Raw genomic sequence first — 26,966 nt, forward strand, 5'->3', positions numbered from 1 at the left:
CCATGCCCAGCTAATTTTTTGTACTTTTAGTAGAGACGGGGTTTCACCATGTTGACCAGGATGGTCATGATCTCTTGACCTCATGATCCACGTGCCTCAGCCTCCCAAAGTGCTGGGATTACAGGCGTGAGCCACTGCGCCCGCCCTGTATTATTTTTTATTGTTGTATTATTTTTTCTTTTTCCCAAATATTTTCAACCCGGAGCCTGTTGAACCTGTAAATGCAGGGGGCCGACTAGTACTACAGTGTTGAGCCCACAATGGGAATTAAGTCTATGTCAATCATTCCTTTTGCTCTGTTTCATGGGAATTATATCACTGTGAAACCTGAGATCTTTATTGTTAGTGTTAACTGAATGTGTGTGAATGATGATAAATACACTTTTTTTAAAGATGTATTAAATAAGTTCAAAGCTAACCCTATGTAGCTAGAAATATGAATGAACAGACTACTGGTATAAATGAATCAGGAACTTCTTTATAAACATCTTGCCAGTTTCATTTTTTGTATAATATTGACAGAAGTCAAGTGTTTCTGGCACATCGACCAGCAAGTGCAAAGGCTTTTAGGAAGGAATATTTAACTTGCTTGAGTTCAAATACAGAGAATGTAGATATATTAGTTAACCAGGGGTTGGATATCGCCAGGTAAATTTGATGGAAGTAAATAGGCTTAGAAGGTTATAATGATGAACCAAGGAATCTGTGCTGGGTAAGAAGTGACGAAATGGAGGGTAATAATGAAAAAGTGATGGACATAAATAATTGGAGGTATTAATGAAAAATTGTTGGAGTAGAAATACCGGAGTAAAAACCTGGATGAATATGAGGTGGTGAAGTATTGCTCTTGTGAAATTCATATTTCTAACATGGATTCTTTGCTCAGCTCTCCACCTGTGAACCTAAATACCAGTTGTCTTTTTGATTGAGTTATAAGCACCTCAAACTCAACATTTCAAAATGAAATTTCTTATCTTAGTCTCTAAATCTGCTTTTTCCTGAATTCCCTGTCTCAGGAAGTGGCATTACCAACCTTCCAGTTTGTCGGACCAGATTTATGGAAATCATTCTAAATTCTTGATCCGTACCTTGTACATTTTTTCAGCCATTTGCTTCCATGTTCCTTTGCTTCAGCCATCCTAAACTGCTTATAATATTCTAAGCATATCATCCTGTTTCACACATTTGTATTCCTTTGCATATACTGTTTTTCTGCCTGGAATTTGCTTTTGCCATGCCTTTGTCTGGCTAACTCCTTCATTAAGTCTAAACCCAGCTTAAAAATGATGTCACCCAGAACCCTACTACCACCATCACCTCTTCCTTGCTTAAATATATGTAAAGTCTTTAATCTGTATCTTGTTCCTCTTTGTCAGCTTCTGTTACTATCACATTGCCTGATCCAGGGCTCAAAAATCAGTCTCCGTTTAGTTTATTGAGAAACTAACTGTGTGCCAAGAAGTAGGCTAGGTTCTGGGATACAGAAATGAACAAGATAGGTACGATTTTAACCTTCATGACCCTACAGAGTCTTATGAGAAAGATGGGGGAGTGTGATTGCTGTTATAAAAAACACTGTCCTGAGGGCAAGAAGAGCATATGTCAAGGAAATTTTGCCTTGTCTAGGTTGAATTGAATTTAGAGGTAACCTTATCAGTAGAGTGATTACACAGAACTGCATTTTTAAATGTCATTCATATTTAATAACCACTGCCTGTTATATTTAATGTGGATTCTATTGCTTTTGTATTCTTGGACAAATAGAAATCCAGTTAATGTAGTTCCTCCCCATTATTGTAGAGCATTTCATGGTGTATAATTTTTTAGTTATCCTAATATATGGTATTTGTATTTGACTCTGGAATGTCTCTGTACTTTTATGTCATGTTTGATATATTATATTCAAATAAATTCTATTTAGCCAAATCATTGAAAGATACAATGTTGTAGCTTTTCTGCCTTTTCTTTATCAACTTCCAAATAACTGGAATCTTTTATAAACCTTTACATGAAGAAGTTGTTTTTTTGTAGCCTGTCTGACTTTTCATGGCCCAGAGAAATAGTTGAAGATACTGGTTATGTTTAGTACAGGGAAGACTAAGAGGAGACATAGTTTTATAGTTGTTGAAGTCTATCTGGTGGGTTTCTGTAAGAGATAAATACAGACAAGTAAATCATTTTTTAAAAAACAACTTTAGGCCAGGCGGGGTGGCTCACGCCTATAATCCCAGCACTTTGGGAGGCAGAGGTGGGACCATCCTGGTCAACATGGTGAAACCCTGTCTCTACTAAAACTATAAAAATTAGCTGGGCATGGTGGCGCATGCCTGTAGTCCCAGCTAGTTGGGAGGCTGAGGCAGGAGAATTGCTTGAACCCAGGAGGCAGAGGTTGTGGTGAGCCGAGATCGTGCCATTGCATTCCAGCCTGGGTAACAAAAGCGAAACTCCATCTCAAAAAAAGCTTTATTGAGATATAGTTCACATATTGTAAAATTCATCTGTTAAAAATATATAAATAAGGCCAGGTGTAGTGGCTCAGGCCTGTAATCCCAGGGCATTGGGAGGCTGAGGCAAGAGGATGGCTTGAGCCCAGAGTTTGAGACTAACCTGGTCAATAGGAAGACCCCATTTTCAATTTTTTTTTTTTAGCCAGGCATGGTGGTGCACCCCTGTAGACCCAACTGCTTTAGAGGCCGAGGCAGGAGGATTACTTGAGCCCAGGATTCAAGGCTGCAGTGAACTATGAACATACCATGGCACTCCAGGCAGAGTGACAGAGCAGGACCCTGTCTCTTAAAAAAAATAAAAGTAAACAACTCATTTGTTTTTACTGTGATCAGAAAGTTGTGCAACCATCAACGTTATCTAATTTTGTAACCTTTTCATCACTCCAAAAAGAAACTCCAAACCCATTAGCGGTCACTTCCCATTTCCTCCTGCCCCCAGCCCCTGGAAAACACTACTGAATCAGAAACCCTGGGAGTGGAACCTCCCAATCTGTGTCATAAACCCCCAGGTGATGCTAATGCTGAGAACCACTGCTTTAGAGAAAGATGCTTTGTTCCCTTAGTGGTGAGGACATCTGGCTTCCAGCTATGCTGGTGGGTGGGGGAGCATTTACTGTTCCATATGCAAACTCTTAATGTATCCCCGTTTCTCCCACCCCCAGTCTCACCAAGTTTCTGTGTGCCAGTCACCTCCCTTCTGCTGCAGCATACATCATATTCCAGATAACAGCTTCCATGCTTTGCCATATTGATCATCACTCAGTCATCTGTTTTCTGTCCTTCAGTAATTTGTTGTGATCTCTTGTCCACCGAAGGCCCCCTTCATGTTTCTTCCTTTTAGTTTTTTAATTATTATTTTAAAGTTGTCTCAGGAAGAAGTGAATATAAATATCTGCTTAATTCACCATTTAACTTCATTTTTACTAGTTTGAATGGTATTAATTTGCTTTTCTTTAATTGCTAGTTGGGTTATACATTATTTGCTTAGTGATTTAGTGTCTCTGTCTAATATGCTAACTCTGCAGTGTCTGCGTGCCGCCTTTGGAAATCTAAATACTGGATTCTCTACCCATTTCTAGTATGGGAATTCCTTTGTGAAGGGAATACTAAACTGCCTTTTCTCCACTTCAAGTGTACGGGACTCCACTCCTCCGTTATCTAATTCACTGAGCCCTTGTTAAGCAGAAAAAGTATCTGAAGGATTGAGTGCCTTTGTAATAAGCAAGTTTCATGTGAGTTGTTTAAAAAAATAAATCCCAGTGAGTCTTTTGAGCAATTGCAGAAATAGAACACATTGTGCCTGAAATGCATTGCCTGTTGATACTCTCTAAAAGCAAATGTAGGTTACTATAGTGAGATGTGTTAGGCAGTTTTTACACTTCTATAAAGAAGTACCTGATTGGGCATTTTGGGTCATGCCTGTAATCCCGCACTTCGAGAGGCTGAGGCGGACAGATCGCTTCAGCCCAGCAGTTTGAGACCAGCCTGGGCAACATAGCAAAACCCCATCTCTATAAAATTATAAACAGAAAAATTAGCCAGATAGATGGCGTGCACCTGTAGCCTCAGCTACTTGGGAGGCTAAGACTAGAGGATTTACTGAGTCTGGGAGGTCAAGGCTGCAGTGAACAGAGATCATGCCACTGCACTTTAGCCTGGGTGATGGAGTGAGACCCTGTCTCAAAAAAAAAGAGAAATTCCTGAGACTGGGTAATTTGTAAGAAAATAGGTTTAATTGGCTAACAGTTCTGTAGGCTGTACAGGAAGCACAGTGGTATGTACTTCTCATGAGCTTTCAGGAAACTTCCAGTCATGGCAGAAGAGAGTATGCCTCTCCCATGAGAATGGGAGCGAGTGTATGTGTCGGGAGGTGGGTCACATGCTTTTAAATGGTCAGATCACGTGAGAAGGCACCATCACAAACACAGCACCAAACCATGAGGGATCCACCCCCATGATCCAGACACCTCCCACCTCCAGCATTGGATATTACAATTCAACATGAGACTTGGGCAGAGACAAGTATCCAAACTATATCATGAGGCATCAGATTGATCCTTAGTAACTAGACCAATATGGACAGTAATTGGAGTTATAAAAAGCAAGACTGATGTTATTTTAGGTATTCCAAAATCATGTCCAAATTCTGTTTTGCTCAGGTGGCTTACTTTTTTGTTGTGGTTGTTTTTTGTTTGTTTGTTTTTTAAGATGGGGTCTTGCCTTGTTTCTCAGGCTGTAGTAGATGCAGTGGCTATTCGCAGGCTGAGTCATAGGACACTGCGGCCTTAAACTTCTGGGATCAAGTGATCCTTCGGCCACCTCTTCAGTAGCTGGGACTGCAGACACAGACCACCACTACTGTTTTTAATCATTTTTTTAGGAGAAGGAAAAAAATATGTTAGTTTGCAGAATTTAGGTTGGGTTGGAAACAGAATTTTTCTCATTTTGACATTTTTTTCTATCATGTTGTCTTCTACTGAAAATAACTATAGTTATTTAATCAGCAGTAACTTTAGTGTTCACCCACAATGTAATTGTGTTGGATACCAATGAGGATGTTAAGAACATGGGATATGCTGGTCAGGATGTGGAGAAAAGGGAACCCTCATATACTTTTGGTGGAAATGTAAATTAGTACAACTACTATGGAGGACAGTTTGGAGGCCCCTCAAAAAACTGAAAATAGAACTACCATACAATTCAGCAATCTTACTGCTGGGTATATATCCAAAAGAAAGGAAATCAGTCTATCAAAGAGATATCTGCACTCCCCTGTTTGTGGCAGCACTGTTCACAGTAGCCAAGATTTGGAAGCAACCTAAGTGTCCATCAATAGATGGATGGATAAAGAAAAAGTGCTACTTCATATACACCATGGAATATTATGCAGCAATCAAAAATGATGAGTTCGTGTCCTTTGTAGGGACATGGATGAATCTGGAGAACATCATTCTCAGCAAACTGACACAAGAACAGAAAATAAATACCGCATATTCTCACTCATAGGTGGGTGATGAAAAATGAGAACACATGGACACAGGGAAGGGAGTAGTACACACTGGGGTCTATTGGGGGGAATAGGGGAAGGACAGCGGCGGGGGGAGCTGGGAAGGGATAGCCTGGGGAGAAATGTCAAATGTCGGTGAAGGGGAGGAAGGCAGCAAAACACACTGTCATGTGTGTACCTATGCAACTATCTTGCATGTTCTGCACATGTACCCCAAAACCTAAAATGCAATAAAAAAAGAAAAAATGCTACTTATACAAAATGGAGTACTATATAGCCATTAAAAAGAATGAGATTCTGTTATTTGCACTGATGTGGATGGAAGTAGAGGTCATTATGTTAAGTAAAATAAGCCAGACACAGAAAGACAAATTTTGCATGTTCTTACTTATTTGTGGTATTAATTGAACTGATGGGGATAGAGAATAGGATGGTTATCAGAGGGTAGTGGGCAGGTGTGCAAGTGAGGTGGGGATGGTTAATAGATACAAAAAACGAAATAGAGTGAATAAGATCTTACTTGTATTTGATACTTAATATTTGATCACACAATAAGGGGATTCCAGTCAATAATAATTTAATTGTACATTTTATTTTATTTTTGAGACAGACTCACTCTGTCAGGTTAGAGTGAGGTAGTGCAGTCTTGGCTCACTGCAACCTCCGATTCCTAGGTTCAAGTGATTCTCCTGCCTTTGCCTCCCAAGGAGCTGTGATTGCAGGCACCCACCACCACACCTGGCTAATTTTTGTATTTTCGGTACAGGCGTGGTTTCACCATGTTGGCCGGGATGGTTTCAAACTCCTGGCCTCCGGTGATCCCCTTGCCTCAGCCTCCCAAAGTGCTGAGATTACAGGCATGAGCCATTGCACCCAGCCTAAGTGTACATTTTAAAATAACCAAAAATTGGATTGTTTGTAACACAAAGAATAAATGCTTGAGGGAATGGATACCCAGTTTTCCATGATATGATTTTTACTCATTGAGTGCCTGTAGCACATATTTTATGTACCCCTAAATATGTATTCACAGAAATTAAAAATACTAAAAATAATTTTTAAAAGAATATCAGATAGCCCTGTCTTAAAAAAGAATATGAGATAGCCCCATAGAGAGGGTGACTAGTGCTGTTAGAGAGTGAAGCAGCTACAAGATGATGTTATCCTTGCCAGAAAGTACTGATCTTATTCAAATGAATGATTATGTTAGTTGAGGTAAATGCCACACGAGAGAACTTAAATTGGAATTCTGGCTTATGTCCTAGTTTTATAAGCTTAATGTCTGAGTCCCTACTTCCTAATCTATAAAAATACATTATAATGGTCACCTTACAGAGCAGTTATAAGCATCGGATACCATGTAAAGCTCAGTGTTTACTACAGCACAGGCACTGAAATATTAGGTGCCTAATATTGATGGTAATGAGAGCTTTTGGGTCCTGAAGAACCTTGGGTGAATTATAAAGGACTAGCAGCAGAGAAAAGCCAAGGTAGTGTGGCCAGGAAGAAATAGCTGACAGCTAATAATCAAATTCTTTTACATTAGTAACAGAACCGGAGTTCATACAAAGCAGAGGATTGGAAAAAGCTGCTGGGTTTCAGGACTCACAAGAGAGATCAGAAGTTTAAACTAAATCAGCACCTGGAATTAAGGAAGGAATTAACAACATAGAAATCAAATAACTGTCAGGGTTCGAAGACTACGTCAGAATTAAACTAAGAAGTGAGAGCAGGTGAGGGTATAATCTGCCGAAGAGTTATGGTCATTTATGATGGCAATGAGGTGTCACTATGTTCCAGTTTCTTTTGTACTTGGAAGGACATTATTGCTGTACCCCTTCTGGGGTTTCTGGAGCCTGATACTTCTACTTTTATGCAATAGTTGGAACAAAATTATAGTTTAAATAATGAAGTAGCAGAATAAACCAGTGTGTCAATAAGTTATTCCTAAGGTATTTTTCATTGTTGTTTCTTTTTTTAAAAATACCTTCAGCCACCCCATATCAGTTAATGTTTCTTAATCAACTTTATTGGATACTTTATAATAAAAATGAACCCATTTAAAATATATCATTTTGAATATATGTTTTGACATATTCTTACACTTCAGTAACTACTTCCATGATCAAAATACAGAATTAGGCCAGGTGACATGGCTTACCATGGTAATCCCAGCACTTGGGGAGGCCAATGTGATGGGATTGCTTTAGTTTGGAGCTGAGGACTAGCCTAGGCAACATTGTGAGACTCCATCTCTACAAAGTACTTTTAAAATTAGCTGGGCATTGTGGCACATACCTGTAGTTTCAGCTACCCAGAAAGCTGAAGAAGGAGGCTTATTTGAGCCCAGGAGGTCAAAGCTGCAGTGAACCATGATTTCATCACTGCACTGAAGCCTGGGCACTAGAGTAAGACCCTGTCTCAAAAAAAAGAAAGAAAAAAAGGAAAAAAAATACAAAAACAGAATTGTTCCTGTCACTCAAAACTTTTCTTATTACCTTTGGAGTGAGTCTCTTCCCCAACCCCTGGTCCTAGGCAACCACTAATCTGCTGTCACCATAGATTAGGTTTTTCTTTTTAAGAATTTCATATAAATGAAGTCATATGGTATTTATTCTTTGTATCTGTCTTCTTTTACTTAGCATAATGCTTTTGAGATTTTTCCAGAGTTTTTCTTTCTTTGCTGAATATTATCTCATTGAATGGGTATACCATCAGATATGTTAACTCATTTATATTTTTTGCATTCTTTTTACTATTTTAAGTATATAATTCAGTGACATTACATAATTCACAATTTTGTATAACCAGCACACGCAAATTTTCTTTTTCTTTTTTTGAGATGGAGTCTTGCTCTGTCGCCAGTCTGGAATGCAGTGGCATGATCTCAGCTCACTGCCACCTCCACCCCCTGGGTTCAAGCGATTCCCCTGCCTCAACCTCCTGAGTAGCTGGGACTACAGGCGAGTGCCACCATGTCCAGCTGATGTTTTGTATTTTAGTAGACATGGGATTTCACCATGTTGGCCAGGATGGTATCGATTTCCTGACCTTGTGATCTGCCCTCCTTGGCCTTCCAAAGTGCTGGGATTACAGGCATGAGACACCGTACCCGGCCACAAAAAAATTTTGATGAATATATATTCAATTTTAGTTTTAATAGATAACACATGCACATACAAAAAATTTCGATCATTAGAAGAGTGTTCTGTATATGTCTGTTAAATCCAGTTTTATTAAGTCCTCTCTCTCTCTTTAGTTATCTTCTGTCTGGTTCTTTACATTATTGAGAGGTTTCCAACAGTATTATAACTCTTTTCTCCCTTCAATTCTGTCATTATTAACTTTATATTTGATGGTCCATCATTAGGTATATAAATGTTTACAACTGTTGTGTCTTCTTATTGTATTGAACCTTTTATTAATGTGTTATATCCTTCTTTGTCTCTTGTAAGCTTTTTGTATTTAGTCTGTTTTGTTTGATATTAGTATAACCACCTATGCTCTTTTGTCTACTATTGCACTGAAAAATTTTTTCCGTCCTTTCACTTTCAATTTATTTGTTCTTTGTATCTAAAGTGAATCTTTTATAGTCAGCATATAATTGGATCATTTAAAAAAATTCATTCTGCCAATATCTGTCTTTTGATTGGAGAGTTTAATCCATTTACATTTAAAGTAACTGGTAAGGAGGAACTTCTTTCATTTTGCTATTTGTTTTCTACATACCTTTTAGCTTTTTTTTTTTGTCCCTTGTTTTCTGCATTACTGTCTTATGTCTTTAGTTGATTCTTTGCAGTAAAATATTTAAATTTCATTCTTATTTTCTTTTGTATATATTCTGTAGCTATTTTATTTGTAGTTATCATTTGGAGAGAGTACATTGAAGATCCTAAAATTATAACAGTCTAACTTTAATTTATACCAACTCGAGTAACATACAAAAACTCTCACTTTTTTTTTTGAGACAGAATCTTACTCCGTCACCCAGATAGAGTGCAGTGGTGCGATGTCAGCTTATTGCAACCTCTGCCTCCCAAATTCAAGGGATTCTTGACGGCACTTTTAACTCCTTCTTTACCCCCTTCAGTTGTTGATGTCACAAAATTACATCTGCATACACTTGTACCCCAAAACATACATGAATAAATCTTTGAAGTGCATTAACCTCTTAAATTCTGTAGAAAACAGAATGTGGACTTACAACCAAAATTTGCAATAATACTACTTTTAGGTTTTTCTTAAATGTATTAGTCTCTTAAGTCAGGTAGAAAACAAACAGTGCAGTTATATACACCTGAGGTATCAGGTTTCTGTAATTTGATTATGAGGCATCAAATCAATCTTTACGGTAATTCTCATGCATTTACTTTGATAAAGATCTTTATTTCTTTATACAGCTTCAAGTTAATGCCTAGTCTACTTTGATCACTCTGCAGGACTACCTTGAGCATTTCTTGCAGGGCAGTTCTAGTAATTAACTGTTTTAGGTTTTGTTTAAGTGGGAATGTCTTAATTTCTCCCTCACTTTTGAAGGACAGTTTTGCCAAAGATAAGATATTTTTATTGACAGTTTTTCTTTAACCACTTTGAATATATCCACTTGCTATATTCTAGCTTCCAAAGTTTCTGATGAGAAATCTGTTGATAATCTCTTTTTTCTTTTCTTTTTAAAGACAGAGTCTCACTCTGTTGCCCAGGCTGGAGTGCTCTTGACTCACTGCAGCCTCTGCCTTCTGGGTTCAAGCGATTCTCCTGCTTCAGCCTGCTGAGTATGGAACTACATGCATGCACCACTACACCCAGCTAATTTTTGTATTTTTAGTAGAGACAGGGTTTCATCATGTTGGACAGGCTGGTCTTGAACTCCAGGCCTCAAATGATCCTCTAGCCTCGGCCTCCCAAAGTGCTGGGATTACACTGCACCTGGCCTGTTGATAATTTTATTAAAGATTGCTTATATGTAATGAGTTGCTTCTCTCTTCCTGCTTTCATAATTCTTGATGTTTGGCTTGCAGAAGTTTGATTATAATGTTTCTTGGCATGGACTTTTTTGAGGTCATCTTACTTGGAATTCATTAAGCTTCTTGGACGTTTATGCATTCATATCTTTCATCAGATTTGGAAAGTTTTTAACCATTGTTTCTTCAGATATTCTTTTTTTTTTTTTCTTTTTTGAGATGGAGTCACCTCTGTCGTCTAGGTTGAAGTGCAGTGGCGTGATCTCAGCTCACTGCGACCTCTGCCTCTGCCTCTGCCTCTCAGGTTCAAGCAATTCTCTTGCCTCAGCCTCCTGAGTAGCTGAGACTACAGGCACGCGCCACCATACCTGGCCAATTTTTGATTCTTTGGTAGAGACAGGGTTTTACCATGTTGCCCAGGCTGGTCTCAAACCCCTGACCTCAGGTGATCTGTCCACCTCAGCCTCCCAAAGTGCTGGGATTACATATTTCTTCAAATACTCTCTTTGCCCTTTTCTCTCTTCTTCTAAGACTCCCACATGCATATGTTGGGTTATGTGATGGTATCCCACGGGGTACTTAAATTCTGTTCATTTTTCTTCAGTCTTTTCTTTCCATAATTTCCGTAGTCTTATCTTCAGGTTTGCTGATTCTTTTGCCTGCTGAAATCTGCCTTTGAGTTTCTCTAGTGAAGTTTTCCTTTCAGTTATACTTTTCAGCTCCAGAATTTCCTTTTGTTTCCTAAGCGTTCTGTTTTTTTATTGAGATTGCCGTTTTGTTCATACATCATTTTCTTGACTTTGTCCACATCTTCTCATTCTTTAAGTGTCTTTAAGATAGTTGTTTAAAAATCTTTTTGAGTAGATCTGGCTTGAGATGTTTCTCAAGGACAATTTCTGTGGATTTATTTTTCCCCTCTAAATGGGTCGTATTTTTGTTTTTCTTTGTATACCCTGTGATGTTTTTTTAAATGAAAATGGGAATTTGAATCTAATAATGTGGGAACTGTGGAAATCAGATTATCCCTTTTCCCCAAGGCTTGCTGTTTTTATTTATTATTTTGGACTTCTTTTTTAAATTGTTGAAGGCTGTCTCTATGCCAGAGTTCAGCCCATCGTATAAACTCAGTGTGTTCTCAGGTCTTTCTGAGTCTGATCTTTTCTCTAGGCAGGTGCCATCACTTTCTGATTTTCCCCATATATGCTATTGTTTTCGAGTGTCCTTGTCTTTTTTTTTTGAGACGGAGTCTCGCTCTTGTTACCCAGGCTGGAATGCCATGGCGTGACCTCGGCTCACCACAACCTCTGCCTCCTGGGTTCAGGCAATTCTCCTGCCTCAGTCTCCTGAGTAACTGGGATTATAGGCACGCGCCACCATGCCCATCTAATTTTTTGTATTTTCAGTAGAGACGGGGTTTTACCTTGTTGACCAGGATGGTCTCGATCTCTTGACCTCATAATCCACCCGCCTCGGCCTCCCAAAGTGCTGGGATTACAGGCTTGAGCCACCGCGCCCGGCCCAGAGTGTCCTCGTCTTTATTGTCTGACTCTCAAAGGAAAATAAAAGAAAAAGGAAGGGGAGAAGTACACTGGCTTTTTAAGTAATTCCAGTGGTCAGAGGGGCAGGCATGTTTAACAGTTGGGGGATGTGCCTGCCTCTCTATGACTCTGTGATTAGAAGCAACAGTCAGCAGTCTAGGCATAGATCTCCCGTATTTGGAGGATCCATTTTTCTCTGACCCAGCTCCCTCAAGCTGTGTGCAGGGTGCACCAGGAACATGTGCACAGCTACCTGCCTCAGGTCTGGAAGTGAGGTATGGGCAACCGTTACTGTGCTAAGAGCTGAAATTGACCAAAATTAACTACAATTTACTGTATAAGCCTTTCTCTGAAAGTTGCTGGTATTCCATAGACTGCAAGTTTCAAAAACGGTTGCATCAGCGTCAGTGCAGTGGCTGATGTCTGTAATCCCAGCACTTTTGGAGGCTGAGTCGGGTGGATCACCTGAGGTCAGGAGTTTGAGAACACCCTGGTTGCACTGAAACCCTGTCTGTACTAGAAATACAAAAATTAGCCAGGCATGGTGGTGTATGCCGATAGTCCCAACTACTTGGGAGGCTGTGCAGGAGAATTGCTTGAATCTGGCAAAGGTAGCAGTGAACTGAGATTGCACCACTGTATTCTGGCCTGGGCAACAGAGCAAGACTCCATCTCAAAGAATCAAAACAAAACAAAACAGTTTAATCAGACAGATACTACCAGTGCTCTTGTCTGGGTGTATAGACAGATTCCTGGTGCTTTCTTCTCTGCCATCTTCCCAAAATACTCTCCATCCATCTATAGTTTGATATTTAGTTGTTTCCTGTGCAGAGCTATTGTGATGATGAAGGTCTCTGAAAATTTATGCAGGAGTCTTTGTGTAGACATAAGTTTTTATTTTCCTTGGATAAGTAACTAGGAATTAAATTAATGCTTAACTTTATAAGAATCTACCAAATAATTTTCTGAAGTAATTGTACTGTTTACACAGTGGATGAGAATGCCATTTAGTTCACATCTCTGACAACATTTAATTTTAGTCATTCTAGTGAGTATAGGGTATGTCATTGTGGTTTTAAGTTGCGTTGCTCTGGTGACCAATACTGTTTAACATTTTTTTCATGTGCTTATTGGCTATTCACAGATCTCGTTTTTGAACTGTCTTTTCCATTTTCTCACCCAGTTTTTACCAGGTTGTTTGTTTTATTATTATTGGGTTGTAAGAGTTCTTTATATGTTCTGGATACAAGCCCTTTCTCAGATAGTGGTGTTGTAATTTTTTTCCCCCCAGTCTGCCTTTTCTCTACATTTTAAAATAGGGTTTTTTTTTCTTTTAATTTTAATTTTGGACCAGAAACTTTGTATTCTGCTGGTATACTATCAGTCTTTTTCTTATGTGGTTCATGAATTTTTTATCCTGTCCAAAAGATTACCAACATTTTTCTTCCACATTTTTTTCTAGGGATTTTATATCTAAGCTTGCATTTTTAGATCAATGAAGACCCTGCTAGTCTATAAACTTTTTGAAGGTAAAGGCCATACCTGATTTACCTCTGTATTTTCCACAGTGATTAGTGGTTTAGTAAATGTTTTTTGAATGAATAAATCAATATGACTTCAGATAGATAATGATGATAAGATACAGACAGACAGACAGATTCTAGGCCCTAAGTTTCCGTATCCATTTCTTCTTTACTGCTATGACCTGTGGGCTTGAATTACTTCCAGGCTTTTGATTTAGTTCATCAATCTATTCTAGTTGGAGGAAAAAACTAGTTAAATTAAAAAAAAAAATTGTATCAGAAAATGCATTTAAGAACTTGAAGTACTATGCTATTGGATCTGTTTAGATATCTTAAAGTACCCTTATATGAAATTGAAATTTCTTTTTATTCTCTTTTGGCATAAAATATGCATATATACATATATGTGTATGTGTGTGTATAAAAGGAAATTTTATCTTTGCTCCTTTAGAAAAAATTTTTAATAAAGAAATTCAGTCATGGTTTTGCTTCCCTCTCACCAGTGAAAGCTGATAACAAATAAGCTTAGTCACATGTATTGGTTGCCGGTCACATTAGTTTTATTTATTTTGTTGTCAGTCTCTATTTTATTTCCCTCATATACCCTACACTGAAAAAAACAAATTAAAACAAAACTGGTGTTTTGCCACTTGAAACAGGTGTATGGGACAGATAAACAGACATGTGTCACATAAATCTTTGCGGTTGGAGAATATGCAAAACCCTAAGCCAACCTTATTTCACATTTAAGAGGCAGATTTAGCATGTGAGATTAAGAGATAGAGACATGTTTTTGTTTCTGGAACATTCTTTAGGGGCTTTCATTTAGTTTCTTCAACTGTATAATTATTCTGGCCTTTCCTTCTGGGTCTCCTTTAGGACAGTATGGTGTGAAGTTCATTGGAAAAATATGAACTTTAGGCAGACAATATTTTAGGGACTACTGTAGAAAGAGTTATCTCAAAAATTTTCTAGCCAAAATATATGTATGATTTGATAATTTGGTATTTCCTCTATAGCTGTGGAGGGTTACATCTAACTTGAGAATTTGGAGATATTGTTTCAAATAGTTCAACCTAGAGTTTCTCTGCCTTTTGTATAGGTCATCCCATTATCCATATCAGTAAGAGTGTTCATTTTTAGTATTCATGTAGCCAAAAAGACCTGGCATGGCAGAGCATAGCTATCTTTTTTTCCTCCCCCTCCCCCTCCTCCCTGTTAATCCTAATTCAAGGAAAATGAATAGGAATTTTTCGTGTATTATTTCTGTAGGCTAACTCCTCCTGTCAGAGCAGTTTGCCTTTTTCTAATTTGTGATGGTTCCTTTGTGCTTTTGTGTTCACAAACCAAGCTCTGTTTGATTTGAAGTCTGTCAAGAGTATTAGAAAATTTTGTTTTCATTCATAGTATATAGGCCTATGCAAATGTACCCTTTTTATGAAATAATACCTTTTATATCAATTATCTGTGCCTTTTACTTGGAATCATAATTGGTAATTAATAGAGCTAGATCAGGCAGGGCATGGTGGCTAATGCCTGTAATCCCAGTACTTTGGGAGGCAGAGGCAAGCAGATCATCTGAGGTCAGGAGTTCGAGACCAGCCTGGCCAACATGGCAAAACCTTGTCTCTACTGAAAGTACAAAAATTAGCTGAGTATGGAGGCACGTGCCTGTAGTCCCAGCTACTCGGGAGGTTGAGATAGGAGAATCACTTGAATCTGGAAGGCAGAGGTTGCACTGAGCCAAGATTACATCACTGCACTCCAGTCTGGGTGATGGAGTGAAACTCAGTCTCAAAAAAAAAAACAAAAACAAAAGAGAGCTAGATGCTAGATCAGTGGTTCTCAACTCTGGTTATATATTAGAGTGTTTCAGGAGCATTTAAAAAAATATAGATATATTAGCTTGATTCCCTCACCCCGCTTAGGAAAAATCAGATTTAACTGGTCTGAGTGTGGGACTGTTTTCTAAAGTGCCATGTGTTATTCTATGCAGCCAGGGCTGAAAATCACTCTAGATCGGTGGTTTTTAACATGTAATCCTTGGACCAGCAGCATCAGCATCACCTGTAACTTTGTAGAAATGCAGACTCTCAGGCCTACCATACACCTACTGAAGCAGACCATTTTGGGAGTGGGGCCGAGTAAACTGTTTTCATAAGCTCCCGGTGAAGCTAATGCATGTTAAAGTTTGAGAATCACTGCTGTGGGTCATCTAAGCATTTATAACAAAGCCTTCTTTTACTTAAGTCTAACCTTGTAGGCCCCACAATGGCTCTAGACCTGAAAGTAGCTAAAGAAGGGAGGTGGGGGCCACAGGAGAAGCATGCCACAGGAGAAGCCTTTGTTGGTAAATTGTTGAGCCTAAGCCAAAGTATCCATAGCCAAGTAAGCGCTCTAAGGTATATTGGATATATTACCATTTTTTATATCGTAAAATAGAATGAAAATGTATCCTGGCTGGGTGTGGTGTCTCATACCTGTAATCCCAGCACTTTGGGAGGCTGAGGCAGGCAGATCACTTGAGGCCAGTAGTTTGAGATGCATCCTGATTGACTGTCGATGCTTATTAATAACTGTTCATTTCTACTATGAAGAAACTATAAAAATATAAAAACTATAAACTATATAAAATCTATAAACTATAAAAATAAGACAGAAACGAACAGCTGTAATGGTAGGAAATGGCAGTCACAGAGACAGCAAGTAACGGATGGTGGAAGAAAGGTGAACAAGGAATAGCCACTAAGAATGGAACCCATGTTGTCCAGAGGGGCAGAAACCACCCAGAGGACAGTGACATTTAAGATACACAACTTCTCTTTCCATATGATGTGTACTTTAAAAAGTACAGCACAAATGCTCAATGGTACCATTCAGCATCTGTGCTGAACTTTTTAAGAGTGCACACTTGCAGCTGTACAGAAAGTGGGCCATGGATTTGGACTGCTTATGTTAAAGCCCCTTTGGTGTGATTCTCTGGACTATTTACTGACTAGTCTAAGCCTCAGTTTCTGAAGTTATAAAATGGAATGAAATCGCCTCTTTTAAAGGGTAGCAAGGATGAAATGAAACATGTAAAATACTTGATAGTCTCATTCAACATTTTTTCTTTTTTTTTTTTTTTTGAGACAGAGTCTCGCTCTGTCACCCAGCTGGAGTGCAGTGGCATGATTTCGTCTCACTGAAACCTCCGCCTCTCCTGGGTCAAGCAATTTTCATGGCTTAGCCTCCCGAGTAGCTGGGATTACAGGCTCATGCCACCATACCCGGCTGATTTTTACATGTTTAATATGAGACAGGGTTTTGCCATGTTGGCCAGGCTGCTCTTGAATTCCGGACAGCATCAGGTGGTCCACCTGGCATTGCCTCCCAAAGTGCTAGGATTACAGGAGTGAGCCACTACATTTGCCCTCAATTTTTAAAAATGTATTGTGGCCCCTCACGGCTGTTGCGGGCTCCGGAGTTCGGGACTGCTAATTTCAGTGAAACGATTAACAGACTTCCCAATTGGCTGACGGCACTTTCTCTCCTCCAGTAGGGAAGAGCGTCCAGCGTAGGGTCGCTCACGCTTCCTCCTCTGGCGCAAAACAGGCTCCACCGAGGTGCTCGCCACCAGCAGGTACGTGGCCCTCGACGCCCACACTATTGGAGGGGCCTGAAGCGAGCCCGAGTAGTGCGCTGTTGGTGGGAAGGAAGCTAGAGGAGACCTGGTCCACTGGTCAGAGCGGCAGAGGATCGGGGAGCCTGCTGTGCAAGCCCGGGAGTAGAGGTGGGCAAGGTAGCGTGAGGGAGCATGCCAAGACTGAGCTTGGGTTCCACTGGAGCTCGGGCTTGGGCCCCAGACTGCTGGGCCAGGCCCTCAAGCTGCCTTACACCTGATCCCAGGAGAACAGACCAGACACAGAGGGATCGATCGAACACGGAGATGTGGCTTCATCATTCCTGCCTGCTAGAGCCACCTCCGGCAACAGCGGTGGAAAGCTAAGCTCAGGGGACAACTCAGGAGGTGGAGTTCCCCCATAGCCCTAAGATTAAGGAGTCCCGTTGTCTGGCCGAGCTGTTTGAGAAGGCTTTAGAGCACCTGCAAGCCCTTATTCAGGTGGCCAGCAGGGAGCAGCTCTTGTACCTATATGCCAGGTACAAACAGGTCAAATTGGAAATTGCAGTACTCCTAAACCAAGCTTCTTTGATTTTGAAGGAAAGTGAAAATGGGAAGCATGGAAAGCACTTGGTGATTCAAGCCCCAGCCAAGCAGTGCAGGAATATATCGCAGTAGTTAAAAAACTAGATCCCAGTTGGAATCCTCAGATACCAGAGAAGAAAGGGAAAGAAGAAAATACTGGTTTTGGTGGGCCAGTTATTAGTTCTCTGTTTCATGAAGAAACCATCAGGGAAGAAGACAAAAATATGTTTGATTACTGCAGGGGAAACAGCATTGACCATATAACCAAAGCCATCAAATCAAAAACTGTGGATATGAATGTGAAAGATGAAGAGTGTAGGGCTCTACTTTCTTGGGCCTGTGATCAAGGACATATAAGGTACTAGTCACAGTCTTGCTACAACATAGAGCTGGCATTAACTGTCAGGACAGTCAAGGCCAAACAGCTCTACATTATGCCTCTGCCTGTGAGTTGCTGGATGTTGGAGAGTTGCTGCTCCAGTCTGGTGCTGACCTCACTCTCTGAGACCAGGATGGCTGCCTGCTGGAGGAGGTGACAGGCTTCAAAACAGTTTCTTTGGTGCTGCAGCAGCACACAGCTGGCAAGGCTTAATCAAAACACTGGAAAACCGCAGTCTGTAATAGCATAAGGCTTCCATTATGAAAGAAAGCTACAAAAACAATACTTCTTTTATTGCCCATCTTTGGTATGTATTGGCTAACAAAATCAGTTCTGTTGAACTGGGATTTTGAAGTCTCAAAAAAAATGTACTGTGGCAAAATACACAAGATAAAATTTACCATTAGTGGCATTATACAACCATCAATATCTAGTTCTAGAACATTTCCATCACCCCAAAAGAAAGGCCCATACTCATAAAGAGGAGTTCTCTGTTATGTACTGAATTGCCTCTTCCCTGGGATTCATAGTTCTAACATCTATGTGATTGTATTTGAAGATGGTACTGTTAAAGATAATTAAAGTTATATGAGGACATAAAGGTGGAACCCAAATCCAGTGTGACTGGTGTCCATATAAGAAGAGACGCTAGGGGTGCTTGTGCACAGAGGAAAAGCCACGTAAGAAGGCAGCCTTCAGCAAACCAGAAAGAGAGGCCTCACCAGAAACCAACCCTGTCATCACTTTGGTCTTAGATTTCCAGCCTCTAGAACTGCAGGAAAATTAATTTCTGTTGTTTAAGCCACACAGTCTATGATACTTTGTTGTAGCAACTCATGTAAACTAATGTACTCTCCAGTACCTCCCTTCCCAACCCCTGGCAAACACTTTCTTTCTGTTTTTATAGATTTGCCTATTCTGGATATTTCATATACAGGAAACCATACATGTGGTTTGGTGTCTAACTTCTTTCACTTAGCCTAATTTTTCCATCCATGTCATAGCATGTAGCAGTATTTCCTTTTTATGGTTGAATAATATTCATTTGTATGAATATACTACATTTTGTTTATCCATTCATTCATTGATGAATATTTGGGTTATTTCCACTTTTTGGCTGTCTCTATAATTCCACTGTGAACATTTATGTACAGAGTTTTATTTGGATACCTGTCATTATTATTTCTTTGAGGTATATATCCAGGAGGAAATTGTTGGGTCATTCTATGTTTAATTTATTGATGAGCCACCAAACTGTTTTCCGTAACAGTCATACAATTTCACATTCCCACCAACAGTGTACAACGAGCTTTTTGTGTCCTTGCCAACATTTGTTATTTTTTATTTTTCTATCATATTTAGCCATCAAAAAACTTTTTAAAAGTATGTTAATTACAGGTCTGAACTTTCTTTAGGACAGGTTCAGAGGTAGAGCCTTGAACTAATACTTCCCATTAAGAACCATTGCCAAAGGTAGTGGTTCTCTGTGTATGGTCTGGATATCTCTGGGGCTGCCTCACGTTCTCTCAGATGAATCCTTGAAGATAAATTTATTTGCATAATAATACTAAGACAGTAATTGCCTTTTTAAGCCTCATTGTCTCAAGAGTACATATACAGTATTTTCCAGTATTCCTGGCATGTGATAGTACAACAGATTGAATGCAAAAGTAGATAGGAGAATCTAGCTGCCTTTCGGTAAGCCAGACATTAAAAAAATTTGCAAAAGTATAAAGCAGTGCCACTCTTCTTACTAATTTTTTTGTTTTGGAAAAGAAATTATGTTTCATAAAAAATATATTATTTGTAAAACATAATGGGCTTGTCATTGTTTTGTTTTGTTTTTCTGAGACAGGGTCTCGCTCTGTCACCCAGGCTGGAGCACAGGGGCATCATGACGGCTCATGGCAGCCTCAACCTCCCAGGCTCAGTCAGTCTTCCTGCCTCAGCCTCTCCCTTAGCTGGGACTAAATGCACACGCTGCCACACTTGGCTAACTTCAGTATTTTTTGTAGGATGGGGTTTTACCATGTTGCCCAGGCTGATGTCAAACTCCTGGGCTCATATGATCCACCTGCCCTGGCCTCCCAAAGTGTTTGGATTATAGGCATGAGCTACCATGTGCAGCCTTGTCATTATTTTTAAGTAACATAAACATAATAAGCATAATTTTAATTTCTCGATTTTAATGGTAAATATTGGTAGATATAACCTAGATAAACCAAATTTCTTTGAGATCTACAACAATTAGAAGGGTAAAGGGATCTTTACAACATGGTGAAACCCACATTTATAAAGGAAATTTTTTTTTAATTAGCTGGGCTTGATGGCACCTACTTGTGGTCCCCACTACTCAAGAGGCTGAGACGGGAGGATTGCTTAAGCCCTGGAGGTTGGGGCTGCAGCAAGCTGTGTTTGTGCCACTGCACTGAAGCCTAGGTGACAGAGCAAGACCCTGTCTCAAAAAAAAAAAAAAATCAAGCAAATGAGAACTGTAGCCTGATGGAAAGAGACAAAAAGTAACTTTGATCCATTTGTTCTCTTACCATGTAATTGGTATTAGGTTAACCTTTTGATGTATTTTGTTTCATTTCATCTTTATAATAACCTCCATGACGTTTGTATACTCACCCTCATTTTTACATGGGGAAATTTAGTCTTAACAGAAATTAAGAACTTAGTTTGTTCATAAGTGGAGGAGCCAGGATTTTAACTTAGATCTTTATAGACTACATGTTCTTAATCACTACCATAACCTTAAAAAAGTAAGTCATCTATACAGGATGGAAGTCCAGGAAATTATTGATAGTTCAATGCCGTAATGACTCCTCTACCTCTGTAGTATCAGGCCTCAGAAAAGGGAACCCTTTAAATATTTGTAGAGGTAAATAACACTTAAACACTTTGTAGTACATGTAACTAAATAAAGTACCTACATGTTCTCTTCAGTGGACCTCAGAGCAAGGACCACTAAATATCAGAAATGTAAGATGGGTAATCTCAGTATGAGTGAGTGCAGTTGATAAAATTATATATCTGTATTTGAAAGGCAATTTTAGTGTCTTTTTGAGACTTAAGGATAAATATTCAGTTAGAAAGACCAGTGAGAATTTGTGACCTTTTAGAATAATGTTATTTTCTAAGACCTCATATCCAGTCAGTCAGTCCTGAAGTGTCTGTTGTTGCAGGAATGAAATGGCACTTCACTCAGGCAGGAGCCAAAGTATCATGTGCTGCTGTGTTTACATAGAGTAGACTAGGATAATTATTTCTTACAGTAATATTAAAATATAAAAGTTTTTCAAATGAGAGCAGCTTATCCTATCTAGTCCTTTTGAAAGATTTTTTGTTGTTGTTGACAGAGCAAAAATATGTGACAGTTGTAAAAAAAACTGATGTTGTTATTGTCTTGTGCCTTCTGTGAACAATAATTTCAGAGAACAGCAGGATTTTTTGTTTATTAATAGATATTCTATTTACCTTCCTCTTCTACCCTTACCCCCATCTCATTGCTGTTTCGAATATTCATTTGGGAAGCTGGGTGCCCCTGGTGTGCATGTGTAGTTCCACTTTCTTGGGAGCCTGAGGCATGAGGGTCACTTGATACCAGGAGTTCAGTCTGGGCAACATGGAGACCCCATCTCTTTAAAAGAAATGCAACTTGGGGATCAGCGTATTTTATAGAAAATGAATTATTTACTTATTTGACAAATACTGACTGTATGTGTTGGGCACTAGATTAAGACTGAGGATAAGGATGCCATAATGAACAACAACAGAAAAAGATACAGTCACTCATAAAATTTCCAATCTAATGGAGATAGATGTTAAATAATCACATCAATAGATGGAAAGTTTTTATTGTGAACGGTGCTGTGAATAGTAGTACGTGGTGTTACTAAAGAACTTGTTGGTTTTTCACCAAACAAACGGAAAGAAAGAGCATATTGGGAAGATTGGCCTAGAAAGGTTGGGAGAAGACTGAAATCAAAGTGGAAGCTGCGGGGAGGGATGAGTTCAGTTTGTGACAAGTGAAAGGACCGCATAAAAAGGTGGATGTATACTTATAGAGCTTAGAGAAAAGGGCTAGTTAGAAGATAAAAATTTGAGTATGCCAGTAAGTAAGTTACTGAAAGGATTAGCCAAGGGAGATCATATCAGGAAAAGTATCGTGAAAAAGTTTAGAGGTTCTAGGAGTGACTTTGGAGGAATGCTGCCACTTAATGAACAGCTAATGTGGTCTGTAATAGGAGGCAGAAGTAGAGGTCAGAGCAATATTTAGAAGGGAAACTAGGAGAATACTAGGAAAATAGTGTTAAATGTTTCAAGAGACAAGGGTATATATTTCAAGGTGTATCAAATAAAATCTGGTCACTGCTTACCATGGTTACAAGGAAGGCCCTACATGTTCTAGTCCTTTCTACCATCTCTTATTCATCCTGCTACTGGCCTATACCTGTTCTTTAAACATGTCAGGTGCCTTCCTGCCTTAGGACCTATGTGTTGATGTTTGCTTTGTTTGAATGTTCTTTTCACATGTCATCTCCTCAGATGATTAGCTAACCTTCCACTCCCTTTAGCAGGATTATTGGCAGACTCTGTCAAACTTTGCGTTTTATCATACACTTAAGATTATATTATGCTTGGATCTCAAATTCAGTTCCAAATAAAGTATTAAGATCATGTTATTATTCAGGTTTTTGTGCTTAAAAAAAAAAGAACCGTGTTAAAGGAAATTATTTGGCAAAAGTTTTTGGCAATAAAGGTAAGAATTTTTAGAATTTAGAATGCACCCTGCCTAAGGCGTCTTGATATGACATGATTGTTGAAATGGTAAGGGCTGCATCTCTTTTATAATCCCTTTCCACCAAGTGTATTACATGATAGGGAATGGGGAAAGCTGAAAACAAGGTATCAGGAGTCCACTCTGTTAGGTATGTAGAAATAATAAATGCAAAATATGTCACAGCATTAACAATCTGGTGAACACAAAACAGTAGTAAAATAGATGGTCATTTTCTGAATGATGAGAAAACCACTTGGCAAAGACTTAAAATCCAGTTCAAGGTTTTCTGTGAGTTCACTTAAGTTCAATGAACTTTTACTAAACTAACAGTAGAGAAGTGATACAGAGGTTGGGGGTGGTTTGGGAAGGGTGTAGGGAAAGTTGCTGATCAATTTTATGCTGAATAAGTTCTTTAAAAAAAAAAAGACAGGGTTTCACCATGACCTCAGGTGATCTGCCCGCCTTGGCCTCCCAAAGTGCTGAGATTACAGGCATGAGCCACCACGACTGGCCTATGCTGAATAAGTTCTTCCCAAACTAAAGAATAGCAATTCCTTTGTTCTTTCAAAATATTAAGATTCACTGTGAAATTTCAGGGCCAGAAAGAATAAATGGCCAGGCAGTCAGTGACCACTTTATATTAATCTAGTTGCCATCTTGAGGGCTTCATAAAACTCCACCCATAGGAGAAAGTGAACTTTGTAGAAACTTTTTTTTTTCTTTTGCAATTTTGCTTTTTGTTTACAAAGAGCCATTTTTCTAGTTATCTTGGTTGATCGGTATTGAATGTACTTATGTTATACTAAACATCAACTCCAAGCTTGTGGATTTTACTTACATAGTTTTCCTCTCATAACTTGGCACAAGAATGATTCTTAGTGCTGAGTGTTTTCTTTTTCTACTGGTCTCGTCTCAGAGCAATACTGGCCTTTCACCTGGTTTTGTATCTTATTTTAGAAATGGCCTTGTTCTCAGATTTTATTTTAAATGTTAGTTGGTTCAGTCTTTGCTGCACGTGGCTTTCATGTCTGTGGAAGACAGAAAAAAAGAAGGAAATCAGCATAAATTAAAATAGAAGTGATTTCACATCTACCTAGTGACAAAATTATTGCAAAAGATACTAGAGATCAATGCCAGGCTGCCTCCAACCCTGACTTCTATAAGAATTTGAAGACCAGAGAAACGAAATAACTTGCTAAAGATTACAAAGTATTGATGAGGATATATCTTTCTCATTATTTTCATGAAGATAACATTCTACAGAGTGGTATTTTAACACATAAAACAAGCTATTCACAATATGTAAAACTGCTTACCTTAGTTATCTTAGAGAAGGGGAAATATACTGAAAATTTTTCTAATTTTCTGAGTTTGCAGTGTTGTGGACATCATTATTGTTAATATCATGGTTAAGGCTGTGAACATTAGAGTCAGAAATGTGGATTTGAGTCTGGCTTCCGCCATTTATTAAACTATAACTCTGTGAGGTTAAGCTTCTTAACCTCTCTGAACTGCAGTTTCTTATTCTGGAAAATAAATGTATTTATACATATTAAGATTGAGTTAACTCTGAAGGAATTAACTCTAAGGTTCTTGGCCATTTAGTGCTTGGCACACAATGATTACTTTGTAATGGTAGCCACTAGTACTGCTACTGCTACCGTTACTTATGATAGAACACTGGACACTGACATAGGGTGATCTTTATTACTGAGTGATTTAAACATTCATCTGCTTAAAAATTAGATGCTTTCTTTTGCAGTTTTTCAACATACCTTCCAGTTCATTTTATCACTCTGTTACTTTTGCGGAAGCACTTTGGTCATTAGTTCTTACTCTATCAAAATGATATTTAACCCTTGGATACCTCAGTCAGAGCCTGATCCTTACTATAATTGAAATAAAAATTACAGAGCCTCTTGTACATTTTATACTACAGACCTTGCTAATCATTGTAAAATTTAAAAATCCCTATTGCTGCTCATCTGGGAGCATCCTTTGCTCATGTGTATACACACAGTTTCTTGTGATACAGTACCAGAAAGAAACGTCATTTTACTTCTTTAGAATACTATTGCCAGCCTACTTAGAGATGGCACAGTCACAGATTGGAAACTCAGGTTCTTGTAATTGTTGAATTTATCGTTTGGGCCAGACCTGGATTGTTTGACCCATTTTAGGTACTGACAGCCACAGTGACATACATCTGAGTATTTTTCTGTATTTGCAATGTTACTCTTTGTGAGGATGTACTTTTTAGTTTATAACTGAGGAAGCCTGTCATCATCATTAGTACTCATTCATTCAGCATGAGCACCTGTTTTATCTTAGGCACTAGAGATGCAAATATGAATAAAACATGATTCCTGTTCTGGAAAATGTCATAGTTTATTGGGGGAGAAAGATACTTAAATAAATAATTACATTTCAGAATGATATGTTCTATATAATAAACATGAAAATGTGTTGTAATATGCTAGAGGGAGCCATAAATCTGGGGGAATGGTAAGGTTTCAAAGGGGAAGTGACAGTTGAGCCAAGTCGTGAAGGATGAATGGGAATTTTCCATTTGGAGGGAGAGGAGCAGGGGAGGAGGCAATACAGGGTAGCAAAGGGCCTATGCAAAAACCCAAGGGTATGCATGCATGGGGCATGCTAGGAAAGGTGAAGGTCTTCAGAGTGGCTGGAGAAAAGGGTGTGTGAGAAACAACTGAGTTGAAATTAGGAGTTAGAATTTAACTCTTTGGTACTAAGGAATCATTGAAGATTTTACAATTAGAAAAGACATAATCAGATTTGAGTTTGGAAACCTGTAGTTTGGGGCTGGAGGAAAACAGGTGCTAGACCTGTCTTTCTAAGCCAGAGACAAAGGTTTCCACTGACAATAGCTGTGAAGATAGAGCTAAGAGCTGTGAAATTTCAGAGAGTTTTTCAAGGTGTAAACAACTGAATTTTGTGATCAAAATTATATGGCCTATGTGGTCAGTGGGGGAATGTGGTATCTGGCTTGGTTCAGTACGGGGATTAACTGAGATCGCTGGAGGAAATGTAAAAAGAAAGGCAGGATTGTTCATTTTGTCTTTTGTTTTGGGAAACAGGATGAAAATTTTCATTTTGCACAAGGTAGGCTTAGTCTTTTCAGAAACACTCTAGTAGGCAAATCTGGAGCTGATTTTTGGGAGAAAGGCAACCATAGTAATATTTTTGAGTTTCTACTATTTTTTCATTAAAAACTAAGGGTCTCAGAGATTAGCAGATTATGGTTTGAGGAAGGTAGCTATAGAACCAAAATACAAATTCCTAAGCTTCTACCAACTGGGTCTTACTGAAATGGCAATTTGAGAGAAAAATAAATCTCTTAGTTTTCACCATAGTTACTTTACTGTTTCCTTTCCCAGTGTATTTTTACTTTAAAAAAAAAAAAAGCACTAATATATATACAAATTCCATCTATTTTCTGCACTAAATTTTCTGATCTTTATATTATTTGACTAAATGACAGACAAATGAAGCATGCTCAGAATCATAGCTAAGGAGCCTCAAACAGCTTGCTTTGTTCTAATAAAACCTTAACATTTAAAGATTAAGTCCTCCATAAATATTTGTTACTTCATACGTGCTTGATCTAATCTCAGCTATTAACTTGGTTTGAATATGAGGGAAATAGTAAGCATTAAAGAATGACAGTTGTGTCCACTTCACTGTAGAAATTTAAGAATAAGGGATGGTTGAGCTATAGTCCTTCTTGGAATCAAGGGAATAAAGTAATTCCTCAAAATCTCTCACCTCCAAATTTCAGGGGCCATTTGCCATTGATTGAAAGACATGTGCAGTCATGAAGGACTTGAGTGGGCTTTGAATAAGGTGAACTGCCATATGTATCTGATGTTCTTTTTTCATGTATTTAAAAAATAAATGAACATACCTAATCTATGTGAAATTCTAGTTTTCACTGTTATTATCTAGATTTTCTTTGTGATTTCTTGGGCAGCTATATCTTTTTCTTTACTTTGTTCTTGATTGCTGTGAAATGTAGTTGCCTGCTGTTTAAGGCAGCTGCAGTAGAGTGCACCCAGAAG

The 26,966-nt window shown here is 38.7% G+C and overlaps 1 protein-coding gene and 1 pseudogene across 11 annotated transcripts in view; both read left to right on the forward strand.

Moving 5' to 3' along the window:
• The window catches only part of NARS2 (asparaginyl-tRNA synthetase 2, mitochondrial), a 163,568-nt gene that overhangs the window by 71,735 nt on the left and 64,867 nt on the right, over positions 1 to 26,966 (forward strand). The gene's annotated exons all lie outside the window — the stretch shown is intronic.
• On the forward strand, positions 15,808 to 18,418 carry LOC103796180 (acyl-CoA-binding domain-containing protein 6 pseudogene; annotated as a pseudogene).

This window comes from Callithrix jacchus, chromosome 10 (assembly GCF_049354715.1).
Source record: "Callithrix jacchus isolate 240 chromosome 10, calJac240_pri, whole genome shotgun sequence".
Lineage (NCBI taxonomy): Eukaryota > Metazoa > Chordata > Mammalia > Primates > Cebidae > Callithrix > Callithrix jacchus.